Raw genomic sequence first — 27,028 nt, forward strand, 5'->3', positions numbered from 1 at the left:
GTGCCTAAGGCATGTTTCCTCCCATCCAGAGCTGGCCCTGGCTCCTGCAGCTGCTTTTCCTCCCGAAGCCAAGGCTGGAAGGAGGCTGCTGCAGGCAGAGCAGCAGTGCTGCCCCAGGGAGAGCCGTGCCCGGCTGTTTGTCTGTCCACCCTTGTCCCCAGCCTCCTCCTGGTGCCCATGGCCCTGTATCGAAGCAGTGTGACCCTCTGAGCAGGGAATAACACGCTCTGACTTCGTGTTGCAGAAGGCTGAATAGATTGCTTTTATTAAGCTAAATTATATTACATTAATACTGTACTAGAACTATATCACACTGTAACCCTGTTCTTCTGAGAGTTTTAAAGTTCTTCTACAAGTTCTTATGCCTTCTAATATTTACATATTTTAACTAAGTTTTCTCACACATGTTTATGTAAGTAATTTTGCATTCTTCTTTGTGGGTAGAGAAAATTGATGGACTGTTGGTTTGACCAGTGTGGTTGGAGAGGTGGCAGTCTCACCCTCCAATCCACTGTCATTTCTGCTACTGTATATATAGTGGAGTCAGAAAGTAAAGTTTGCTTTTTTGAGTTCTTTTTCTTTCCTTTTACATCTAGCCTGCTTCTGTGAGTTATTTCATGTCACAATGGGACATCATAGTAAAAAGATGCTAAAGAAAAACCCGGGACTGTCTCCAGACAGTCAGGACACAGCTCTGACCCAGCTGGCCAATCAATCCAAACACCCATCACCGGTGTCCAATTAACAAATCACTCCATAACACATTCCACATGTGCCAAACAACAGGAGCAGCCAGTAGAGATAAGAATTGTTTTCTTCTTCCTCTGAGCTTTCTCACTGCCTCTCACAACTTCCCAGGAAAATCCTAGGAGGGAGAATCATGTCTGTTCAGGGAATGTGAATGCCACAGCCCTGATGTTCCCACCTACACGAGGATGGTGGAAGGAGAGGGGAGAAATCCAGATTGGATGGAGCTCTGAGCAACTTGGTCTGGTGGAATTTGTCTCTGCCCGTGGCAAGAGGTTGGAACAAGGTGGGTCTTTAAGGTCTCTTCCAACCCAAAGCATTCCATGGTGCTGTAATTCTGTGATCAGGCTCAATGCAAGCCTGGAGCCAGAGGTATCCATGAGTTTTCAGACTGAGCTCAGGAGAGTTGACATCAGCTCCAGAGCAAGGAGTGGGGTTTTAATGGGGGATAAAATGAGAGTGGAAGTGGGATGGGAGAGGTGCTGAGCTTCTTTTTCAAAGCAGCGCTTATCCAGGGAATTTATTTTCTGCTGTGGGTTGGCCACAATCAGGACTTGAATTCAGAATTTTAACTTCCTTGCCTTTTTTTTTTTGGGTTTAAATTACAATTCTCTTGCCTGCTGCTTTTGAAACTCTTGAGTATGTGGATCCAAACTTGCCCAAAGGCTGAGCAGTTTGTAGGTGCATTAATGCCCTGTCCCAGATCACATCAGGGGAAGTGATCGTGTGCTTAGTGACACTGCAGGAGTGACACCACACAGCCAGGTGAACAAAAGGCAGCTTGGTGGGGACATGGGGACTCTGATCCAGGCTGAGTTAGAGACACCAGCTCTGTAATCACTGGCAAAAAGGGGATTAAGAAGGGCCTTGGTTGAGGGCTTACACATTTCTGAAGGGAATTGAGCGGATTGATGCCACGAGACTCTTTGAGCTCATGTCAGATTAGAAGAACAAGTGGGCACCAGTTTAAGCCAAGATGCAGCAAAGCAGGACATTAAAGGAATTTTTGTGAATATAGATATATTTAAAATATTTTTCCATGTGCTGTGATTAGTTAATCTAAGTCATTGTCTACCCAAGGCAGCAGTCAGAGTAATCAGTGCAAATGACTTTAAAATGAGGCCAAGTTGGTAATTAGGGATAACAAATGTCATGTCAGGGAAGTGGTGGCTTGGCTCAATGGCTCTGGAGATTTGCGAAGATTGTGCAGACCCCGTGTCCAGCCAGTGAGGGAGGAGGAGGAGCAGGAGAACCTGATGATGCAGAGGATGTTGGGCCGTGGTAATTGTGTCCCACTCAGCTCTGTGTGGGTTAATTTATGGGATTGATGGTGTCTGGCTGCTATTTTTGGGCTGGTTTTGGGGTGCTAAGAGCCTGTTATTTATGGGTTTGATGGGACTGATGGTGTCTGACTGCTATTTTTGGGCTGGTTTTGGAGTGCTAAGGGCCTATTATTTATGTATTTGATGGGACTGATGGTGTCTGACTGCTGTTTTTGGGCTGGTTTTGGAGTGCTAAGGCCCTGTTATTTGCAGAGGAAGCAGGAGGCCGAGGGAGGCACAACCAGGGAGTAGCTGAGCAAGTTGACTCAAACACCACGGCGACTTTGAGCTCGCCATCAGTAGGTTTCAGAGTTAACATCTCTTGGTGTGAGTGCCTGATAAGACATCTGACGTTCAGCTTAGCACTGAATCTCCTCTGTCTGCTGCAACTCAGAGCAAAACCAGCCCCTTCCTGAAGGGAGGCATGGTTTTTGCCTGTTTGTGAAGTGCACAGCAGGGCCCTGATTTCAGCCGTTATCTCTGGAGCTCACTGGAACAATAACAACATCTGAAATCCTCGAGTTTTGTAATGACTGTTTTCACAAAGTCTCTTCTAGTTGCATTTGAATTTTATTATTTTATTTTTTTTCCACTTTAAGTTGCTCTGTGAATAAATTGAAAGCAGATACGAAGCACAGCCAGCCCCCTGGAAAGTGTCACCTTCACAGTGACGCCGACCGTGGCGCTGACAAAATTCTCCTGTCGGGTGGCAGATGGCAACGTCCACTGGGATGGAGCAAATGAGCAGCGAGAAATCCTGCAGAGAAACGGCCAAAATAATCCCCAATCCACCCCGGGTGGCCACTGGGAGAGGGGAATGCTGGCAGGGGGTGTAACAGAACCCTTGGACCCTCGCAGCTGGTGGCTGCTGAATCCACAAATCCAGGTAGTGCCAGGACAAGGGGGAATGGTTTTAAATTGATAGAGAGTGGGGTCAAGTGGGATATTAGGAGAGAATTCTTCTCTGTGAGGGTGGGGAGGCCCTGGCACAGGTTGCCCAGGGAAGCTGTGGTTGTCCTACCACTGGAAATGTTCCAGGCCAGGCTGGATGGGGCTTGGAGCAACCTGGTCTGGTGGGAGCTGTCCTGAACAGGGCATGGGCTGGAACTGGATGAGTTTTAAGGTTCTTTCACCCCAAACCAATCTGGAATGCCACGATTCTAATCCCAAACACCTTCCCAACAAATGCAAAGCTAGAAGTAGCCTGGGAGTGTTTTATCTTCCTCTTCCCCTTCTTTTTCTTTCCCCCATCCCTGCTCATTCTTTGCCATGACTCCAGCAGACATCTAATGAAGTGAAGGAATTTATACTGGCCAAAGTGGAGTGTATGAGGCTGATTGCCTTCATCTTATTACCCTTAATGGGAGCCTGTGTAGATAAATCCTGCTGGATCCTGACGGAAGCTTACCTTTGAATATGTGGCATGCAGTGTGACTTATGGGAATGCTGGCTCTGGGGGAAGGGGAGTCCCTATGTCACCTGCTGCAAAGCACAGGAGTCAAAGTGCTCCCGTGGGGATTTAGGAGTGCTCCTGGTGAGATACACAGATAACAACTCTGGGCTGGAATTTTGTATAGGTGGGAGTCCAGTGGCTGCTTTTGTGGGTGTTCCCCCTGGTTATGGTGGTGGTCCCATGGGTGGTGGCCTGGGCCTTTTTCACTGGTTTGTCAGCACCCACCGTGCTGGATCAAAGGGGATGGGGGAGCCACTGTCCTGTCCTCCCCACATCTCTGAGGTACTGGAACGGGTCACCTGGAGAGGCTGTGGACTCCCAATTCCTGGAAGTGTCCAAGGCCAGCTTGGATGGGGTTTGGAGCACCCTGGGACAGTGCAAGGTGTCCCTGCCCATGGCAGGGAGTGGAATGAGATGAGGTTTAAGGTTGTCTCCACCAAACATTGTGGGTTCTGTGATCCATCTGCTGCTGGCCATGGATGGCCATTTCCTCTGTGGATAGCAGAAGGAGAGGAGAAACCATTTCCCAGGGCTGTCAGAGCTACAGTCCTGCTGGTATTTACTTTTTTTCCCCCAATAAGCCCTGAACTCCCTGGCTAATTAAATAGCAAGTGGCTATTAAGCTTTTGCCTAGGACTAAAGTTTAATAAGGCAGTAATAGGCACTGTGTGTTTGTACGTGTGTACCCAGCCTGAGGTGGGAAACCTCAGCCCAGGTGCTCTTTAAATAGTCAATAGTTATTTATTAAACATGGGGCAGCTATCCAGAGAAATTGAAATTAAAGGCCTGGCTGAGAGATGAGCTTGGATTTAAAGAATTAAAGGGTTAGCAGGCTAGCACAGCATGCACTGGAATCCTCAACCTGCATTCCTAAAACTGGAATAGCAGAAGGAGGCAACACATTGCCATTTAATTTGTGTGAGTTCCCTGTTTGCTCTGCAAATACCAGTGAAGGTTAATGTTTTTAAAAGTTTTGGGCTGTTTTTTTTTTCCCTCTGATGGCAATCTGGGTGTGTAAAAGCCCAAATGACAGTTCTCCTGGGGGTGTTATTTCCCACTGGAGCTCCTGCTCCTTCCTTGGTGTGAGGCTTATGGGCACCATATGTGAGAATTATGGGGTTATAAGGAATTCGGGTTATTAGGAACCCTAAAACTCATCCAGTTCCATCCCCTGCCATGGGTAGGGACACCTTCCACTAGACCAGGATGCTCCAATTCCTGTCCAGCGTGGCCTGGAACACTCCCAGGTATCCTTGGAAATGTTCAAGGCATCCACAGCTTGTCTGTGCAGCCTGTGCCAGGACCTCACCACCCTCCCAGGGAAGAATTTCTTCCTAAAGAGAATCCTCTTTTCTTTATGGGCTTCACCAAAAAGGTGATGCTCAGTACCCTACAAGAGTGGGGAAGCGGCAAAATACCTCAGTTAGGGTGGAAAATTGCATCCATGGATGGTTGACACCTGCTCAGGGCATGGAATGTCAGTATTGTACTGTAATATGTATAATACAATAACATAATAGGATAATGATATAATTTATATAATATGATATAATTGATATAATTGATATAATATGATATAATTGATATAATATGATATGACGTGATATAATATGACATGATATAATATGATATGATACAACATGATATAACATAATAGAAATATAATATAAACATATAAAATGATACAATATAATAATTAATAATATATATATGTAATATAATATGCAGTTAATCAACTCTCAGCATTGCTTTCCCGTTCTTTGGCTTCCCTTTTCAACCATAGTGATCCTCACTCATGTTTCATTCCATTTTCCTCCGGAGGGCGATGGGCTGGCTGTCCTGCTCACACTTGAACCAGATGCTTTTTGACATCTGGGGGCTTGCAGAGCTCCCCCCGAGGAGCTGCTTTCCTCTGGGTTTGTCTTCCCTGCTCAGGCAGCCAGCAGGGAGCTGGTTCCCAACAAGTCAGCTGTGCCTGCAAGCACCTCGCTGTGTGTCAATAACTTTGCTGCAGCTGGTTCAGCACTGCTCCAGGAAAAAAAATGTTGTGGGGGGAGTGTGGGAGTGGGGAAAGAGCCTTAACTGCTGCTGTTTATCCCTCTTATTTTCAGTTCATTTTATGCAGCTTCAAACACAGCCGACACTCACTCAGGTCCATTAATGGAAAATAAAGGTCAGGGCTGGAGGCAGCAGTGCTGCCATCCCCGGCTCCCACGTGGTGTGTGGTGAGGGCCAGGGCCAGGATTTTCCATTTCATTCTCATCTCAGGGACCAGCTGGGGCTGAATTGGCGCCGAATGCCAACAGCCCCCTGGCCCAGGAACGGGACAGCACCAGGCAGGATGAGTCCTATGGATATTCTCAGTTCAGTCAGAGAGAAAACGGAAAGTTTCTAACCAGGCAGGAGCCTGGGAAACAGGTGGGAAAGAATGTAAATAATTCTTTATCTCTCTTGTTGTTCACATTGCTTATAGATAAGTTCTGCCACTGTGAGTCCTTCACTGCACACCAATGGGGTGAGATGTTTTACTTTTGGACCACTGGAATTGGTCTGGACGATGCTCTCTATAAAAGAGCAATGTATTTGAAATAAATCGGAGTTCTACTGTCAAGACTTCTGAATTGAAGCTCTTTCATACCTTCCTGCCTCAATGGCATCAGAGTCCTGGTCTCTCCTTGGATGTTCTGCAGTGCACCTCCCTGCATGAAGAGTACATTTAGGAACCAATTCCAACCCTCTTTCATGGATTTAGAGTCATACCAGACAAACTGCTCCCCAAAATCTCACTTGGCCTGAAATATTGCTATTAACCTTCTCCTTAAGGCAGATTTACTGGTTTTAAGGATTCAAACAAGATGACGTTTATTTGCTGGTGTGCTGATGGTTTCAGGGTGGGTGCCTCTGTTTCTCCAAAGTGACCCAGGAATATGGTTGACTGGAATATTGCCTGTGAGCAGCATGGGTTGCTGACACAGGTCTAGAATCTGGGCCTGAGGCTCCTGGACTCCATCTAAGTGGGAAACTTGGGGATTTTGTCAGGGTGATATGGAGGGCTTGAAGCCATGCTTGGGTGTTGTCCAATGTGTCCAAGGGGATAAGGCACTCTCCTCTTTCAGGGATTCTGCAGAATGGACTTCTATCCCTTCACATTTTGCTGGTCCTTCGGCCTGCAGATCCCATCTCTCCATAGGAAATTAGGGAATCCTGTATGTTCCCTTTGGGATTTGCCTTTTGGTTTTTTTCCCCCTGAAATTTGCTGCTGGGCTCCATGCAGGAGATGCTGGAGAAGTGGCTCTGTTTTCCCATGAAATGATCCCAGGCCTGTGCAGGTCTCTGGCAGCTCTGTCACCTTGCCATGCCTCTCACACCTCGCTCAGCTTTTTGCTTTATTGCCTTTGACGAGTAAACCTGACCAAACTATGGCTCCTGAATAAAAGAGCAGAGAGCAGCAGGTTGGTAGGAGCTGGATGACAGCAGCTGGAGTAACCTGGTGGGCAGCAGGCCCTTACAGAGCAGGAACTTGCCCGTCCTGCTTCCCATCAGAGCTGGATAACTTATTTAAGGCAGGCAAAAGCTGATTTTCTGCCTTGCCTTTGCATTTTCCTTTATGTGTGGCTCCCCCCCTGGTTTTAGCTCTTTGTGAGGCAGCTCCTGCCTCTCCCTCATGCACAGTCGCTGGGTGATGTCTCTATCAGGCTTGTGCTGAGCATCCCTCCCCAGTGTGGCAGCACTCCCCCATTCCCAGCTCTCCTGATGTGTGACAAAATCCTCCTGCCACTGCCCGCGGGCTCTGTGCTCCAGCTCTGCCAGAGGGATGGGGATAGGGGAGCTTCATTTCCAAGTGGGATACAAAATCCGTGGTGCTTTATGCCTTCCAAGGCACTCACCTGCACGCTTCCCTGCGTCGGGATGCTCCTGCTCCTCACGTCTCCTTCTTGCTTCACTTCCTAACTTTTTCTTGTGCAGGCTGTAAAGATCATCCCTGCTTCTCCAAGGAGCATCTCCAGGACTTCTCCGTGGCCAGTGAGCCCCGGGGCGGTGGGAAATGCTCTTTAGGACCAGCAGATCTTCCTGTTTGTATTTCAAAGCACCAGCGGAGTGGGACTGGGATTTTTGCCAGAGTCTTGCTAGAGGGAAAGTTTTCTCTGGCTCAGTTCACACAACGAAGATTTCTCTTTCTTTTCCCCTCTCTGCTTTATTCTGATAGCTTTTTAACAGGATCAGCTAAATAAGCAGATAGAGTGTACCAGTTCACAGGCCCCTAGAGGTGAGGAGCCACTGCAGATTAAAGTATTTTTATGATCTCCAAAGCAGCTGTATTTTATATGCTGGCCCTGTTTTGCTGATCCTATTAAGGGGTATCGTGGAACACAGCACCCCGTGGCTGTGTGTGTCTGGCTTTCTGGAGCAGGGCTTTTTGGTCGGGTGGTGGATCTTGTGCCTTCCTCATTGCCTGCCTTCCCAGACCCTCCAACAAGAGGTCTCTCCTTAGGCTGAAAGGAGATTTCCATTAATTCAGGACTAAATTCCATAAGGTCCTTTGGGACAAAACATCCCCCGCATCTCGAAGGTCACCCTCTGCTCTGGAGTGACTCAAGCTCTGCTGGGCTGCAGGGAGCTGTCACAGTTCAAGGGTCAGGCTGGAAATTCCCTAAATGTGCTAATCCCTGTATGGGATGTAGATGCTGTGGGCAAGGTCAAGGGATGTGTTCTCTCCCCTTTACCAACTCTCCCACATCTCAGGGGGATGCAGCTTCATTTCAGCCCCCCAGTGCCCCCGAGGTGCATTACTGCTCTTGCAGCTCACCTCCATCCCTCCCCTGTTTCCACTGCAGCCCCAGCCCAGGGACTGTGCAGAGATTTGAGGTGCCAGTGATGGATTTCCCTCCTCCCCCTGTTCTTGTGCTGATGAAAACCCAGCGTTAATCTGAGTTTTTAAAACCAGCTCTTCTGCAAAGCGCTGGGCCCACTCACCCCTGAGCCACCTGTCAGCTCCAGAGGAGCCTGCCCAGGGACCCCCCTCACACTAATGAATAAGGACAGTAATTAATGATCACTGCTAGTTGTGTTGAGGACTATGACTGCTGTCACTACTGACTGCTCTGGCAATTACCAAGGCTGCTCCCCCACCTCTGGTCGGTGGGAGAGGAGGAGGAGTCACAGAGATGCTCTGGGCTGGCCATGTCCAACGTGTCCCTCAGCTTCACCTTACTGAGTGTGGGAGCAACCAGCAGCAGGTCCCTGTGGTGCTTCAGCCACTTCACCCTCCTCCTCCTCCTGGTATCAATCAGCCTGTTGGAGCTTTCCCAGTCGGGTCTCACTTGCTGTTCCATCTCATTTGACATTTCATCAGCTGTAGACAGCAGAGAGACGTGTCAGCTCCTGAGATCCATCCCCGACCTGCCAAATGCCTTGTGCTCCTTGGCAAGAAATGTGATTATTCTGCTTTGTGGCAGAGACTTCTCTTGGTATTATCTTGGGGAGGAAATCTCAGCCCCCATCCCATTTCCTTCCCCTTTCCCAGTGAAGGCTTGGTGCTTATTCTGGCGTGATGGAGATGTGACTGTGCTCCAGTGGGTTATGCACAAACTAACAGCTTGTGCTGTCAGAAAATCCCAGCAGCATCAAGAGTTCCTGGTCAGAAGAGGGGGAACACCCCTGTCTTCCCCTATGGAAGCTCTCTGAGTGTGGAGATCTCTCGTGGAAGCTGTGATGCCTGCTGTGAGTGGAAGGAAGGGTTGGGCAGGTACAATAGTTCTGCTCCAGGAGCCTTGTACCTTCCCCTTCCAGCCCTCCAAATTCAGCTGGAAAGATACTGAGCCATGTCCCAATTTCCCCCGAGATGCAGCTGCTCATCCCTCCCTGCAGCTGGCCCTCATCTACGTGTTCCAGCTGCTGTCTGGTCTTCCAGCTGTGGCTGGTGGGAAGAACTCATGGCAGAGAGAAGAATTCTCTGTATTTTTGCACATTCCAACGTTTTCTCTGTGTGTGTGTGCTGGTGTCCCATAAACAGTAATGATGGACATTATGTTTTGAAGCTGTTTGAAAGGAGAACATAAAAGCTAATAGGTAAAAATAGGCTTTTTCATGCAAATTCCTTAGGAAATTAAACACAGCCTGGCTTTCAGGAGGTTTTGTGATGCCCTTTTCCATGGTGCTGGTGCTCCCACGGACTCAGTTCTTCCCTGTGGAGCTGGGATACCATCCCTGAGCTCTGCTGCAATCAGCTCAAACAGAGGAAAGGATGCCTTTGGAATTGTTGGCAGGTGGAGAAGCTAAAGGAGGTGAGGATTTAAGAGCCTGGATTCCTCCCGTTGCGTACTGGGGCTGTGACTTGTGATAACGCCCCAAGGCAGCGACTGAAATGCACGTCATAAATTAGAACCAAAAATGTGATTACTTTGTCGCTTGGAAGACAAATGTGTGTGCCTGGGGAGTAACAAAGCAGGTTTGATTTGTTGTTGTTTGCACTATGTTTACTATTATTATAACTTATTCCAAATTATTCCAGTCTGGAACAGAGAGGAGGCTGTAGCTGGCAAACCTCTTTTGAGGGTGGGTTTAGGGAAAGGGCCAAATCCTAAAAAGCTGAGTGTCAAGGCATGCAGTGGTCTTGAATATGGCTGGGGAGGAAATTGGGAAGGCCTGGAGAAGGTCTGGATTAATGGAGGGTGTTGAGTGGAGCTGGAGATCCTGGCCCAGTCAGGAGTGCAATGGCTGAGAGGCTGGGGAGGTCCTGGCACAGGGGGTCCAGAAAATCTGTGGCTGTCCCATCCCTGGAAGTGCACAAGGCCAGGCTGGATGGGGCTGGGAGCATCCTGGGATAGTGGAAGGTGTCCCTGCCCATGGGAACAAGATGATCTTTAAGGTCCCTTCCAAACCAAACTATTCTGAGATTCTGTGACCAAAAAAATCAGAGCGAGTCGTCACTCCTTTCTGGGGACAGAAAGCTGAGGCCTGCTGGATACTTGCCCACCCTGTGTAACCTTCAGCTCAGAGCTGAGCCCTTGACTTTGGACCCAGCTTGCTGCTCCATCCCTCCCTCTGAGCAGCATCTCCTGGGAGCAGCCGCTCCTGAGCCCCTCTGAGGCATCTGCCGGGATGAGTGACAGAGGATCCTCCCTTCTTTCCTCCCCTGCAGGAGCAGAAACCTCCAAAGAACGCTCCATCCCCCATCATTCCCGACCAGGGAAAAAGGAAATGCAGCTTCTAATACCCGTCTCCACAGGAATCTCTAATGCTAAAGAGCTTAGAGGGGGCACTCATGACTTTGAGAAGAGTAAAAACCTCCCTTGTCCCCTAAGCGGTGTCCGGCTCAGTGAGCCAACACGCTCTGATACCGTGGCAGATGGGTATTTCTAGCATTTGTTTTGATGATGAAAGTGTACATTGTGCTCAAAGATGCCCCCAGGACACATTGTTCTCTGGATAAAGGGATGGAAATTAAAACTAAGTTTCCTAGGTCAAAAGGACGCTCATTAAACCGTTCAGGCCTAAGAGGAGAAAGAGGGGGAATAAAAAAAAAGACCCAGCTAACAAAACCCAGCCTTTCCTTAAAGGAAGGTGGCTCTGGAGGAGGTGTGTGGGCTCAGTTTGTTGGTGTGTGTGCAGGAAAAGCTCCCTTTGGGGGATGATCTTGGTGCAGTGCACCGCGTCTGAGGTTAGGGAGCAGGTTTGGGGTTGGCGTGTTGGAGGGCCAGAAAATGCTGGGGTAATTCTTATTTTAGGGCTGTATCCAGTGAGGTTGGGCCTGGCAGGAAAAGGCAAAGCCTTGAGGTTTAATCCGGGGAGAAAACCCCAGGATTTGGTTCCTTGCATCAACAAGGTGGTGGGAGGTCAGGGTGATGGTGGGAGCAGCGTTGCAGGAATGGGATCAGGCACTGCAGTGCTGCAAGGTGTGTGGGAAAAGGGAGGAAAATGCAGATTTCCTTTAGGTTTGGGTCCAAGCAGGGGCTGTGCCTGCTCCCTCTGTGCCTGCTGGGCTTTGCCCTCCACTTTCCAACCCCTTCACAGCTGAAGAACAAGCCAGGAGCCCGTTAAGAGCCACGTTTCCCTCGGAGAATGGAAAAACACCACGTCGTGGAGATGGAAATGCCAATCAGGGGGAGCGAGGGGAAGAGAGGAACAGCGTGTGGCCTCTGCAAATTGCAGGAAAAGTGACACAGTTATTCAGATTGCTCAGGGAGGGAGGGAGCTTTCGTGGATAGATGGGAAAAGTGGCCTTGGATACCTTTTATAAGCACATTATTGAGCCAGCATGGACAAATTGTTTCCCATTTTTGTTGCCCCAGTTCCCCCAGCTGTTCAAAATGGGACTGATTTTTTACCTGCTGCCTGACAGGGGTGGGAGAGAAGCTTGGGTTACTCTTCCCAAGTGCTTGGGCATCCCCAGAAAAGCAATGCCACAGAAAGGCCGGGAACTTTCAGGGCTCAATAACAGGATCAGGCACTCAGCTGTCAGACTGAGGCTCTAAACTGTTGTTATCCCATTGGAAAATATGTAAAGGCCATCCAGGCCACCCAGATAATAATTCAGGCCACCCACCAAAATAATCGTATTTTGTTACTCACCGTATTTAAGAGATGAATTAGGAAAAACCCGTGTTTTGGAAGTGACCTCTCCCCTGTCTCCTTCCCAAACCAACCCCAAACCAACAATCCTCCTCTTTATTTTTCATCATGTCTCTTCTGGAGCTGCTGCTCCCCTCATTTGGGATTTGATTTCCCCTTCAGAGATCAGCAAAGAGCATCCAGTGTCATTTTAGTTCTCTCCTCTAGATCAAGGGAGAAGATTAATAGATGAGGCTTTTATTGTGTGTGTGCTGGAGTGTGGAGCTCTTGTTTCTCCTTAAACATTTCCTTTCTGAATCAGATTTGGGACTCTCTGCCCCAGAGTTAGCACCAAATTCCTCCTTTCTCCTCCCCAAAACCGTATCAGAATTATAGATCTCGTTGACAGCAAGAAATATCCTGGGGCTGCCAAGTTTTTCATCCTTTTCTCCATCCTCCACCAACCCCCATTTGTATTCTGTCATTAAAAGTGTTCCTTTTGATCTGGAAATTAATTTCCAGATAAACTCAGGCACACGGGAGAGTGCAGGGCTGTGTGCATCCATGAGCTGGAACAGGTTTGGTGGCACCAGCTGCAGATCAATCCCAAATTCTGACATCCCTAAACCCCAGCAGCCCCAAATGCTTTTGGAGGGTTAAGCTCTTTTGTGGAAAAATAGATGTACAGGAATCTGAAGATATATTTTTTTAAATTTCAATCCCCCCCTCCATCTCCATTTTTCCCTTTGAGGGTGGCAGGGATTTTTTTCAGCAGCTTCACACCTTTCTCCATGCAAGATTTTTTCACCTGCTTCCAAAGCAAAGGCAATTTTCCTGATGCTCTGGCTGATAGAGAGTCCTGATGAAATCCCAACTTTCCTTTTCCCTTTGAAGTAAGTCTCTGTTCAGGGTGGTTAAGCACAAAAGCTCCAAAAGGCAGCTGCTGAGGGCTTAAAAACAGGGAGAAAAGAGGGAAAAATAGGAAAAGGCTGCAATTGCATTTTTTTTTTTTTTTAATCCTTTTCTATTTTAAGGGCTGTGTTCACCTAATGAGGAACGCCTGTGGAAAAGGGATCCCTTCAGAACAGCTCGTGGGAGGGGGAGGTGTGGGAATCACAGAATTCCAGAACAGATTGACTTGGAAGGGATCTTAAAATCCCATCCAGCCCCTACCCCTGCCCTGGGCAGGGACCTTCCACTGTCCCAGGCTGCTCCCAGCCCCATCCAGCCTGGCCTTGGGCACTGCCAGGGATCCAGGAGCTGCTCTGGGCACCCTGTGCCAGGGCCTGCCCACCCTCACAAGGAGGAATTTCTTCCCAATATCCCATCCCTCCCTCTGGCAGTGGGAGCCATTCCCTGTGTCCTGTCCCTCCATCCCTTGTCCAAAGTCCCTCTCCTGATCTTTTGGAGCCCCTTTAGGCACTGAAAGTGGCTCTAAGTATTCCTGGAGCCTTCTCTTCTCCAGCTGAGTACTTTCTCCCAGCCTGTCTTGGTAGAAAAAGTGCAGAAAAGATCTTTGTGGTCTCCCCTGGACTTGTCCCAGCAGCTCCAGGTGCTTCTGTGTGATGGGAAGATGTGGCAATCCCAGAATCCCAGGCTGCTTTGGGCTGGAGGGGACTTTAAAGCTCACCCCATTCCAGCCCTGCCATGGGCAGGGACACCTTCCACTGTCCCAGGCTGCTCCCAGCCCTGTCCAGCCTGGCCTTGGCACTGCCAGGGATCCTGGGGCAGCCACAGCTTCCCTCAGCAATACAAGTTCATAAATAAATTTAATTTCCTCGTGCCTCAGTTTCCCTTTTCTCTGCTGTCACTTGGGCTTGGGAACACCTTTGGGAAGGGTCCATGGAGTGAGCACAGCCTTGGGCTGTGCTGAGAACCTTAATCCAGACCTAAAAGGTGCTTAAAAAAATCCTCCCTGCTTGACTTTCGAGTGGATTTATCCGTAATTCACTCTCCCTGTATGTGCTAGGAAGGATTTGGGCTCTCAGAGGGTGGGTTTAGGTTTTTTTAAGACGTATTACTTTTTTATTCTTTAAAGGCAACACACGAGGGGAAAAGCAGCTAAGTTCACCTTTAAGGATTTATTATCATTTCTCCAGAGCAGCTATTTACTGGGGATATTTCTCAGAGGAAATGACTGTCAATTATAAAAATAAAATAAAATAATAATAATAATAAAAACCCCCTCTCTTCTTAAGCCAGTAACCTTGTGGAGTGATGGATTGTCTTGCTGAAAGTGGAGTTAGGGAGAAATGGAGACTGAGAGGAAGAAATGTAGATACTGTAACATACTCCAGGGGGTCAGGAAAAGGGATATGAATTATTAAGTAAAATTAATAATTGAAATAATTAACAGCTGCAAGAGATTTTTTTTGTCCATCCTCCTCATAATAGGGGAGCAATGTTTAGTATCAAGCTGGAGTAACCACGAGTAATTTGATGTTAATTAATTCGTTGGCTCGGTATTCTAAGCATTTATGGGTGTTTTCTTTCCTTATAAATATATTAATAAGTTTAAGTCATTCTACAAAAGTAATTTCGAAAATAATAATAATAAAAGGAGAGCCCTGGCAAATGCAAGTCATTTATTTTTGATCAGTAATTAAAATGGTTTTTCCCCCACTCTCATGTACATCAGAGGAAAATGGCTTTGTTCCGAGGAGCTTCTAATCCTTATTTTCCTCCCTCTGATAGGAATTTATATCATTTGTTATTTGGGTCCAGATTTATGGATTATTTTTCATCGTGGGCTTTTGGAGTCTGTTGCTGGAGCTCCTAAAGACGGGAGGTTTTCCTTCCCCAGCCCCATCGCTCTGAACCCCCTGGATAATTCAGGAGAGGCTCTCAAAGATGGAATTAAATGATGTATTTGGGGCAGATAAATTTGGGAGTGCTGGATGGGTGTGACTAGGAGGAGCCAAACCCTTCTGGGAGGGAAATCCATCCAGAGGGAGATCCAGGGGCAGGTAAATGGGGTGCAGAGGGGTTGGGTGCAGCCCCAAATGCTCCTCAACAGGGCAGGATGGGGATGCAGAGGGATCTGGGGATGCACAGCAGGGCACAGCACTGCTCTGATGACCTTCAGCTCTGCCTTTGGAGTGGAAAGGATCCCAAATGACAACTGTCCTAGGATCTGCTCCTTCTGCTCACCTGCATCTCCCAGCGAAGCACCATGACGTGGAGTGGGTTGCTGTTCTCCAGGAATGGGTTGGTCTGGTTGAAGTCTGTGGGGTTTTCCAGGGGTGGGCAGCCTCAAACCGAATCCCAGGCCGTGCTCCTGGAAGCAAATTCCCTGTCAGAGCTGAGGTGGCAGGGACGGTGCCCTCTGTGCCACACTTTGCTTCCACCTGGGGAAACTGAGGCCACAGCAACACCTGGGAGAAAAGGCTCGAGGTTGCGGGCAGTGTTATTTTGCCTCTGGATTGGGATGCTCGGTGTTTGGGATGTTCAGTGTTTGGGGTTCATTTGGGATGCTCCATGTTTGGGATGCACTATGTCCAGGATGCTCTGTGTTCGAGTCACTCAGTTTTTGGGGTGCTCACAATTTGGGATACTTGGCATTTGGGATGCTCTGTGTTTAGGATGCTTGGAGTCTGGGATGCTCAATGTTGGGGCTGTTTCATGTTCAGGATGCTCAGTGCTTGGGGTTTCAGTGTTTGGGATGTTTTACGTTTGGGATGTTTTATGTTTGGGGTGTCAGTGTTCAGGATGTCAGTGTTTGGGGTGTCAGTGAGATATCTGTGTTTGGGATGTGCTCAGTGTTTGGGATTCAGTGTTTGGGATGTGCTCAGTAGTTGGGGTGTTGGTGGTTTGGGTGCTAGTGTTTGGGATGTCAGTGTTTTGGGTGTCAGTGTTCAGGGTGCTCAGTGTTTGGGGAGTCAGTGTGTGGGATGTTAGTGTTTGGGGTGTCAATGTTTGGGAAGTGCTCAGTGTTTGGGGTGTCAGTGTTCTGGATGTCATTGTTTTGGATATTTTATGTTTTGGATATCAGTGTTTGTGGTGTAGTGTTTGGGATGTCAGTGTTTGGGATATCAATGTTTGGGGTGTCAGTGTTTATGGCGTCAGTGTTTGGGGTGTCAGTGTTTAGGGTGTCAGTGTTTGTGGTGACAGTGTTTGGGGTGTCAGTGTTTGTGGTGTCAGTGTTTGGGATGTTTTATGTTTGGGATGTCAGTGTTTATGGTGTCAGTGTTTGTGGTGTCAGTGTTCGTGGTGACAGTTTTTGGGATGTGCACGGGCTGTGGCAGCAGATGGAGGCTGTTGGATGGCAAATGGCATCTCCATCCTGGGGGAGCAGCGGGATGTTATCTGCAGGCAGCAGCAGCAGCAGTGTCCCTTTGCAAAGCTCAGCACAAAACTGTGGAGCAGGGAAGGATCTAATTCCCATCCTCATGGGCAGATGGGAGCCGGACCTATTCCTGGCCTGGCTGTGGGAGAGGAGGTTGCAGGAATTTGGAAATCCAGGCTGGTTTGGGGTTGAGTACCAGGGGCAATTAAGGTGCTGAGCTGGAGGGATGGAAGAGGGAATCTCTGGAGATAGAGCAAAGGGTGGGAAATCCCTTTTTTCCCCCATTCCAAATGTTGTGGGAGCTGGAAGGTGCCTGGCAGCAGGGACCAACTGCTCCTGCCCCAGGGAGTGAAAGCATTAAAAGTTGGAAGTTAAAATGATGGAGCTGCGCTGTAGCAGCAGAATTCTGCACATTTCTTCCTCTCAGGGATTTGCCCTATATTTAATTTTTTTCCCTGACTGCTTTAGTGACTCTGTAAACGTTGCAGAGTTTTTGTGTCTTTTTTTTTTGCCTTCCTGCTAGATGAAGTGGGTTTGGTTTTTATTGAATCAGTTCCCTCCGAGGATAGAGGTTGCGAGTGGATAAAACCTCTTTCAATCCCATAAAAATGCCGTCAGGGGATTCACTTAAATTTATTTAATCCTGTGCACTTTATCGCGGTCACTTCATCATGGCAGGTAAGTGGATGCTAATGGATCCCTTCTTTTTATGGCCTGCAGACTCCTGGAATTAGATCCCCCAGCTGCAAATCTCTCGTTTGTGGTTGGCATTTTATCTTCTTTCTTTTATTTGATTAGCAGAGGGAATGAGAGGCAGGACGCACATTTCAGGGAATTAAGGCCAGGACAGCTCGTTGCTCTAATCTCCTCTGACCTTTTGGGGGGCACCAGCCAAAATTTCACCTGGAGGAGATGCCCTGAGGGTGTCAGGACGTGAAATCCTTGTTCCAGCCCTCCCATCCTGGTGAGCCGGGATCTCTCGGTCCAGGTCTGTGTGATAAAAACCACACAAAGCTTCTGCTCTTCTCTGCCTTTTTGATGAGTCAGGGCTGATGTGAATTTGCCTCTTCTGATGGCCTGATTCACTCTGCTCCAAAGCTGACAGGCCTTTTTCACTGAAATGTTGAACTTCATTGTCACTGAACCATTTTCCTTTATAAAGTCAAAGTGTTTGGGTGCTTTCGGGTGAAGGTTGTTGAATTGCCTGCTCCATTAATGCTTTTTAAATGGAGATATTTTTTCCTGTGCTGTCACAATTCTGCACAATTTTTTTTCTCCCTGAACCTGCTTTAGTGTTTAATTTTGGCTGCTAAATCTGGAGGCTTGTCCTGTCTGACCTCTGAACTTCAGCCTTTGGGATGCTCAGGCTCAAGGATGAGGGATGCTGATCCCACGTGGTCCAGCCCCACCTGGAGCTGCAGCACCTGTGATGCTGTTGAATCCCTTCCCACCAGGAAAACACATTATCCAGGTTCAGCATTGTGAAGTGTGGTGCCTGAATGGAAATTCTGGCCAGCTTAGGCTTTGGAGAACCTCAGGGCTGCAGGGTTTTTGTTCTGGGACATCACCTTTTGTCCCCAAGGAGCGCCTGGAAATCAGTCCCAGAGATATGAAAAGCTCCTCAGGTTCCCATGGAATATGCTGTAGGGTCTTATCTCTAAAAAAACCTTACCTGGGGGTTATAATGGAGAGTTTCCTCATGGCAAAATGTCCTTTTTACAGCAACAGGCACCCAAATCAATCCCAGCTCCAGAATACTCTGCAGGGGGAAAGCAAAGCTTGGTGAGGACAAATTAACCCGGTGGTTGGCACCATGGGAGGAGTGGTGCCTGTGGATTCCCAAAGGGATTTATTGCCTCTTGGAAGGGATGCCCTGCATGCCAGAGCATCCCTCAGCACCCACTTCCCTCCTGTGTGCCCCAGGCAGGGGAAGGCTGGCGTTGGAGTGTTAATGGAAAAACTAAATAACGCTGGAAATGCAAAACCATCGGGTGAAAACCAGAGAGTTTGAGTTATTAGGGAGCCCTCTCGTCACTCACTGCAGAGAGAGAGGGAAAAAGGGAGGGAATATTGGTGTTTGGGAAGCCCAATTATTTCTGAACTGCAGACAGCCTTATTAACTTGGGCAGAAAATTAATTACTCTAATTAGAAAAACTCATTGGTGAGGAGTCAGTGGGGGAGATGATAGTGGTGGGGGGGAGTTGGGGAGTCACGAAAACCGTGGCAGGGAGGGGACAGAGGGGTACACAAGCAGTGGGGGAGTTGCTGAGATTAATGGGAAAAAGAAGAGATGGGAGAGAGGAAGGAAGATTTTTTTTTAGTCATAATCGTCTAAATTTAGCAACTTTATTCTTTAAAAACATGAGTATTCTTGTATGTGCACACTCACATATATATATATACATATATATATATATATACAAAAATCTATGTATGCACAGACTCACATATATAAATATATATATATATATATAAATATAAAATATATATATATGGAATGTAATGCAGAGATTTATCTGACTTTCTGTGGGTGTCTGTATTTATTTCTGATGTGCCAGCCCGTCAGCACAGGGGGTTGTTAGAAAGTGCTGGGTGGGTGGTTTTTTTATCTTCACGGATTTATGAAGTCCTTAAAACATCTGTTCCATCCTGATTCCACAGTCCTCCAGCAGCTCGGGGAGAGGGAGATGCTCCTTGGCGGAGCTGCCTGGCTGCTCATGGTTTGGATAAAAATGCATTTTCTGAGTGCTAATAGTGGTGGTGCAGGAAGAGGAAGCAGGATCCTTCCTTGGAAGGGATCCCAGGAAGGAAATTCATCCAGGATTGATGCTGGTGGGGCAAAATGCTGTGGCTTGGGAGTTGGGATTTTTGAGGGAGTCTTGTAGGAATTCAGTAAGAAATCAATCTTCCCTTCTTTCCACCTGAGCTGTGATTACAAAAGTGAGTGTAGTCACTCATCCCCACATGGGTAAACACAAATACTTGATTGCCAGGGATCCTTGGGACTGCCCTGTGCAGGGCTAGGAGTGGGATTCAGTGATTCCTGTGGGTCCTTTCCAACTCAGAATATTCTGTATTTCTATGGCCTTTTTGATTCAGGAACATTGAGGCCAAAGAGGGGCAAGGACCATGATCTGGTAGTCAGTCTCCTCAACACAAAACCCAGCAGCCAACCTTGTAATACTAAAAAAAAATCCAAAACCAGAGGCAAAAGCACAGCTCTGGATGAAGTGGGGCTCTCTGGGATCCTGGTGTCACCTGCGAGTCACCAGACTGATGAATGTGCAACAAGCTGAACGTGCAGCAGCCAGCCTGGGGATAGAAGGGGCTGTGCTGAATTTGCAGCTCAGCTGCAGCCCTACATGGAGCACCCTGTGCCCCCGTCCTGAGCCCCAGAGCAGTGCCCGTGGTGACATTGTGGGACCAGCAGTGGCTGAGCCAACTCTGCACGACCCCCAGCTTCTCCCCAGTGCCTTTGCTCTGCTGCCTTTGCTGCCTGCTACTGAAATAACCTGTCAAGCTCTCGCTAATAATGAGCCATAAGTCAGATTTTCTCTGGTAGGTTGCCCTGGGTGTCTATCACAGTCTTTAGGGGTGACCCAATTATGGTAATTGGCCAATTTTGCTACCGGTGTTCAAAAAGAATTGCCAAACAAAGGAGGAGAAATCAAAGCTCCCTAGAAATTAGCAGAAACCCCAAATCTAGCTATTTTTCAGACCTTCTTTTTAAAGGCATGAGGTGCCTTTAATATTAACCTCTTCAGTCTGATGCCTGCAGAGAAGAGTGAAATAAAACCCCAAATGCAGCAGATCACGTTAGTGATGCTCCACTTGGGTACCACATCGTGTACTCCGTCCCCAGGATTGCTCACAACCCAGAGATACAGACATTTGTTCAGCTTCAGAGCCCGAAACTATGTATTTAGAGCAGCAGTTTCCCTCCCACTCAGTCATAAGGCCTTGATTTTGCAAGAATCTCTCAGATTATACAGAGATGGACTCAAAGGGGGAAGGTAGAGGAGAGATTTCTTTTCCACCCAGCTGTGTATGACATGTACCTTCAGTTAGTCAGGGAAAGATAAAGGGAATAAAGAACAATTTTAGCCCCATCCTTGCTCCTTTCCATCTGCCACTACCCACTTTCCCTACTCACTGGCCTTGGGTAGAGCACCAGTATTATTTCTGCATCAGAATAATAATAATAAAGAGAGAACACACTGCTACGACTGCTGTGACCTCCTGCCCAGCGGGCTCGGCAGAAACGCTGCTGGAATTGCAACTTGGCACCCAGCTTTGTAGTGAAGCATTGCTCCTGGCTAATCTATAATTTACAAAACACACTCAGATTCATTTTTTATGGGCTGTTTTGATATGATGCCATTTAAAAAGCGGAAAGAAACAATGCACCTTTTTAAAGGTTGCTCCTGGTTCTTCTTGCTCTTTTTTTTTTTTTTCTTTTCTTCTGGGAGGGCATGTTATTTCTGTTGCTGTTGCCATCTGGCCACAGAAAGGGAATTTCTGTCCTCTCACAGGTGTTGGACTATTCTATTCCCTGCAGCGCTGGGGACAGTCTTGTGTCACAACGTGCACCTTCAGCATCCAAACTGGCTGTGCCTACAACCCTCTGTTCCTGTTCCTCTTGGTTTTTCCCCCTCTCTGCTGGCTTGGGATACAAATTTCAAAGGAGGAAAAGGATGTTTTATTCTACCCTCAGCTTTTGCTCTGGAAGACTGGGCAGGGATGGAGAGGGAGGATTCTCAGGGTGATGCTGACATCCCCAGGGATGGGGATGGGCTTGGACTTCCCACCTGTATCATCATCCCATACCTTCTGCAGCCTCTGGAAAGGGGGTATAAAATTACTGGTACTGATTTATTAAAAAAATATGGATATTGATCTAGTACTAATATCCAACTGTGATGGACAAAAACTCTCTGACAGTTTAAAGTTAGACAGTGTGTGTTTATTGTGTGTGGGATCGCTCCCAAATCCACACCGCAGCTTCCAGGTGGTTACAGAGCCCTTTTATCCATCCAAGTGTTGAATACCCAAAATACAAATCCATATTCATCATTTTGGTACATCCCATTCCTCCCTTCCTCTGCTGATCACTCCAAAAGCCATTCAGCATGCGTGGTTTGTTCCTTGGAATGGGTCGGTGTCCCTTCCATGGGGAGGGGTCCCAAAATGAGGAAGTCAATGGAGTCTTCCTCCTTCTGACCTTTCTACCTTTCCAATGCCAATATGACAAATGAACTCTTGGTAGAACTCCCATTCCTTGTCTCCAGTTGGTTTCAGAACAGAGGAGGCCACAATTGTCTGGTGTTTCTAAAAGCTCTTTGTCAGTTTGTGTATTCTTCATTATAAACCCAGCTAACTCAACATTGTGCTGACAAGCAATCAGTTATTAGTTAATTACTAACTCTTCATCAAGGCCTACTCATTTATTTTAATTAACTCTGGTGAGGCTTATCTCTAACTAAAATCTTAGCTCCTCTAAAATCTCTAAATTCCTTAAAATCTACGTTTCAGTACACCAAAAGGAAGAGTTTCTGCTGGCAGCAGGGTGGCTCAGCACAGAGGGCAGAGCCTTTTTGGGGTGACCAAGCCTTGTTTCTCTGGTGGCATTGCTTCTCCCAGGTGTTTTATTGCCTGCAGGCTCCTCTCCTCTTCCGTGCCTTCCATTTTATGGTGCCCCTTCCTGACTAATGCGAATCCCATCCGGCATATATTAGTGGGAAGGGCATCGTTAGCAGGAAGAGCAGCACCGTGAAAAACCAGCCATGAATCTTCTCGGGCTCTCATGGCTCTGCAAATAGCACGGGAGGGATTAAATATGTTCATCTTTACAATCCAAAGGGAAAGGAAGAGGTTTCTCATCAGCCCCCGGCTGCAGCGTGTCCGTGCTAGGATGATGTAGCTATAATTAACCTCCTCCCTGATGGAGGCTGAGCTGCTTTTCAATCCCCCACCACTTGCTCAGTGTGGGAAGCAGGGTCTTGAGGAGGAAAAGTTTCATATCTGTTGATAAATAGAGACCATGGTGTTCAGCACCCAGGTCCTGGGATGCAGGAGCACCAGCAGACCTCATTTTTATCCATGTGTAAGTTGGAGCTCAGCTGTTTTATGCCTCCCTTCATCCATGAAAATAGGGCCTGCCTGTTGCCCTGATTCTTAAGATTTTCTAAAGCCTCCTGAGTCTACATTCTGTTAGAGAACTTTCTCACACAACTTTCTGTAAACAACATATTGTTTTGCATTCCTCCATAGAGGTGGAGAAACTTGATGTACTGGTGATTTGTCCAATGTCATTGGAGATGTGGCACCTTCACCCTCCAACCCACTGGCACCTTTGGAAAAGTATAAATGCTGGAGTCAGAAGATAAACTCTCTCTTTTTCACCTTTGCAATAGCAGCGGCTCACGTCGTGCTTTCACATGTCCCACAGTGACACCTGCCAGCCCACTGGTGAGGAGATCTGCTCTCCTCCAGAGATGGATGGGAAATGGCTTAATTCTCCTGACATTTCCATGCAGTCTCAGAGACCTTTGGCTGTTATTTTAGTCGAACATTGATGACAAAGGGGCACAAGCCATTTTCTGTGCTGTCCAAACGATCCGGGGGGATACTGTTCCATCAGGTGTGCTGCTGCCAGGTGTGTGATGGGACAGCAGGTCACACGTGCAGCTGATGCGGTGCCAGCGATCTACAGAGGCACAGAGGGGTTCTGGTGCTCAGGATTTTGGGGTTCAGGTGGCACGAGCCTCTTGAGGAAGGTGGGGTACAGAGGGGGAAGGTGGTGCTGGGTGTGTCTGGAGGGAAAGCTGGAGTGTGAGCCTGGCAGAATGAGTCCAGAGGAGGCCACGGAGCTGCTGCAGGGCTGGAGCCCCTCAGCTCTGGAGCCAGGCTGGGAGAGCTGGGGGTGCTCACCTGGAGAGGAGAAGCTCCAGGGAGAGCTCAGAGCCCCTCCAGGGCCTGAAGGGGCTCCAGGAGAGCTGGAGAGGGACTGGGGACAGGGGATGGAGGGATAGGACACAGGGAATGGCTCCCACTGCCAGAGGGCAGGGCTGGATGGGATATTGGGAATTAGGAATTGTTCCCTGTGAGGGTGGGCAAGCCCTGGCACAGGTGCCCAGAGCAGCTGTGGCTGCCCCTGGATCCCTGGCAGTGCCCAAGGCCAGGCTGGACAGGGCTGGGAGCACCTGGGACAGTGGGAGGTGTCCCTGCCATGGCAGGGGGGCTGGAGTTTGATGAGGATGGAGTCCCAGGTCTCTTCTCACCCAAACCATCCTGGGGTTCTGTGACAATTCTGTGACACTCAGCTGTCAGGGCCTGGCAGGATGGGACTGTGGCAATGCTGTGATGGCCATCACGGAGTTAAGAGTGTCTGAGGAGGAGTAAAGTGGGAGTAAAGCTGGAGTAAAGCAGGAACAATGCAGTCTCTAGGGAGGAGCACTGAACAGAACCAACCTAATAATGAATGCTGCTGTTACAGCACCTGTCACAACTGCTCAGCAGTTTAATACTCTGCAATGGCAGATGAGGAAAACATCTTTTGCTGATGATTGCCATTTCTTTTTTTTAAAGGTAAAAAAAGTATTCCACTCTCTCACTGTTTATTTTCCATCATCCTTTTTTTAAAGGTGGAGAAACTGAGGCAGCACATTGCACTGTCAGTCCGGGGGGTGAGTGGAGCTGTGAGTTCCTGTGGCATTGCTCCCCCTCCTATCCCCTGCTCCTGTAAATTCTTTGAAAAGAACTGTGCAATGTTCTTTGTAGAAGTCCACATAGCCCTGACTCTCTGCACGGTTAATATTTAGGTCAGCAGAATCTAATTCCTTTTAAAATCATAATATTATCATTGTAATTGCAAATGTTTTCATTAGGCACCGGCACTGGGGAGCCTGGCGCAAGCCTGCAAAGGGGCTTTTGTTTCTTGCTCGAGTGTCCTGGCTCCAAAAGAATAGCAAGGAATACTTTGTCTCTCTTTATATCCCACCTCCCAACCTGTAGCTGACATAAGGATTTGTGGCTGTGCCCTGCCAGCATCCGAGTGTGGACAAGGAGAGGCACGAGTGGCACTGCCAGGCTGTCGCTTCAGCGTCGCCTTCCCACTGCACTTCCAATCCCCTGGCAGACAGAATTAGCTCTCCTTAAGTGAGTTATTGTGTCTCCAAGCCAGGGCTCTGCTTCCAGAGAATGAGACAAAACTCTCTGGGGATCCAGTCTTAATTCCACCTGCCTGGGAGTCCTGATAGGGGGCTTAGTGCCAGAATGAATATTCATCCTTCGTGGTGGGAGTTATGATCCTGCTCCCCATCGCAAGGGGGATTACAGCCCTTTCCAGGAGGGATGGTGTCCTGGGGTGACTGGGTATGGCTTGCTATGGGATGGGGAGCAGAGGAGAGGCTGTTTGTTCCCAAATATCCCTGTTCCAGGGCTGTGATACAGGATGAACTGAGGGGTTGTTCATTCCCAAATATCCCTGTCCCAGAGCTGTGATACAGAAGGAACTGAGGAGGGGCTGTCCATTCCCAAATATCCCTGTCCCAGAGCTGTGATACAGAAGGAACTGAGGAGGGGCTGTCCATTCCCAAATATCCCTGTCCCAGAAGTCTAATGAGGCAAACTGGAGTCCTGATTTTCAGGTAGGGCTGGTGAGATGCTGCCTTAGTTTGGGGCAGGGCAGAAAAAGTGATGCCACTTTCTCCACACACTCCTTCCTTTCCAGTCTGGAGCTGCAGGACTTTCTCCAGGAAGGTCATTCCATGCTGTGGCTGGCAGTCATCCATCAGTCTGTCTGCAGTACCTCCATGGGCATCCTGGTGTAGCACCTTCGCACCATCCCCAAATATCCTGGGGTATTTGCTGTGCAGGAATTGATCCTTTATCTGGAAACACTGAGGAGAAAACTGCAGGAATCAGGTCTTGGAAAGCAGAGTTACTCTGCAGCTTAACTGTCCCGAGCTTGGGCTGCAGGAAGCTCTGCCAACCTCTGTGGCAGCCGGCAGGAGATAACTGGACTTGGTTATGCTTTGATTAAATAACATTTTTGTTTTTACAGTGGTTAATCCATCCAATTCCCTTGGCACGTTGCTGCTCAGCAATATCCGCCTGGGATAATTGGGATGGTGCCGGGGTGAGGAGCATCTCCCAGCTCCTCACCAGCCCCACAGGATTTCGAGCACAGTTTTTCCTTGCAGTTTTCCTCGCCAGAATCACAACCTGTGCAAACTGTGCCCTGATCAAATCTATCAAGCCCCAATTTCGGAGCTGTCTGTTGATCAGAGAAATGGACTCGAAATTGGCCCCTCTAATGGGAACGCGGCTCTCGCACAAGTGTTGGAATTAACAGCAGTGCCCTGCTGCGAGCTGGCAAGTTGGGCATTTCATTCCAGTTACAGGAAATTGCCATAATTTCTGCTCCATGCTCCTCTCAAGTGACACTAAACATCTCTCTTTTTTCCCCTCCCTTATTTATTTATATTGGGAGAAGAGGATGGTATGTGGGCGCTTTTCCCCACCCGAACTCTTGTCTTGTTTTCATGGCAACCCCTGCTTAGCAGCAGACCTTTTGTGCACTGAAAAAGGGAGGGAGAAAAGGATGGCTGGGAGGGAGAAGAGGCTGGAAATTAGATCTGAAGGGCTGGTTTCATGAACGGAGCTGGTGGTATGTGGATGCTAGGACTGCTGTGCCTCTCTTGTGGCAGGCACATTCTTCTCTCTCAGGATTTTTTCATAGAGCACAGAGAAAACAATTTCTATTTCTGCTCCTTGTTTTCCCTTGTGGAATGTGTTTGGAGAATTTTTTACCTGGGGTGATGCTTGGTTGGATTCTGGTGAGGATTGTTTGAGCCTGGTAGCCAATCCAACCCACCTGGGGCTGGACTCTCAGAGAGGGTCATGAGTTGTGAGTTAGTTATGGTAGTTAGAAAAATAAATTTTGTGGGTTTAGTATCTCCTTTAAATAGTATATTAATGTATTTTGGTATAGTTCTAATAAAGAAATCATTCAGCCGTCTGAGCTGGAGTCAGACATCAGCATTTCTTCCCCCTGGGTTCACCTGCATTTACTCTCTGGTGTAATCAAGCTGGGAGAACCAAGGGGTGTCCCAGGAGATGTCTGAATGCTGGGGGTGGAGCACTGGGGTCCTCAGGGTACCATTCCCACAGCATTCCCCCCAGGAACCTCACAGCCATCCTGCAGAACATCAGGAATGGCCTCTCCCAGCAGAGCCCCTTGTTCTGCTGCAGGCATTCTTCTCCTGGGGTGGGCTCCTGGAAAAGCAGCTCTGTCCCACTCAGCTTTGCCAGGGGACATCAGCTCCTTCAGTTAGGTGTGGAGTGCAAGTGTGTAAATATCCCACCCTGCACTTCGATGGCGTGGGTCTGAGCTGTTTATTTATCCCTGCCTGAAGGTTGTCCTCATCCCCTGGATGCTCCATTGGGTTTGGTGCTCTTATTTCCTCCTCTCCTGCTGGTAAAGGTTACCTGGGGAGATTGAAGCACCAAAACACCAGGGGCTCTGCTCCCAGCTGTAAAACAGGGACAATAGTGAGCCACAGGGAGGGCTGCAAAGATGGATGTGAGGAAGTTTCCAGAGCATTTAACACTGGTGTGGGAAGCACCAGAAAACGTTGAGGAGGAGGTGAGTAATTTTGTCTTGGGAA

At 48.2% G+C, this 27,028-nt stretch overlaps 1 protein-coding gene across 3 annotated transcripts in view; it reads left to right on the forward strand.

Annotated features, from left to right (window-relative positions):
- The window catches only part of LOC110468166 (protein CEPU-1), a 361,279-nt gene that overhangs the window by 141,609 nt on the left and 192,642 nt on the right, over window positions 1-27,028 (forward strand). The gene's annotated exons all lie outside the window — the stretch shown is intronic.

The sequence above is a fragment of the Lonchura striata genome, chromosome 23, assembly GCF_046129695.1.
Source record: "Lonchura striata isolate bLonStr1 chromosome 23, bLonStr1.mat, whole genome shotgun sequence".
Classification (NCBI taxonomy): Eukaryota; Metazoa; Chordata; class Aves; order Passeriformes; family Estrildidae; genus Lonchura; species Lonchura striata.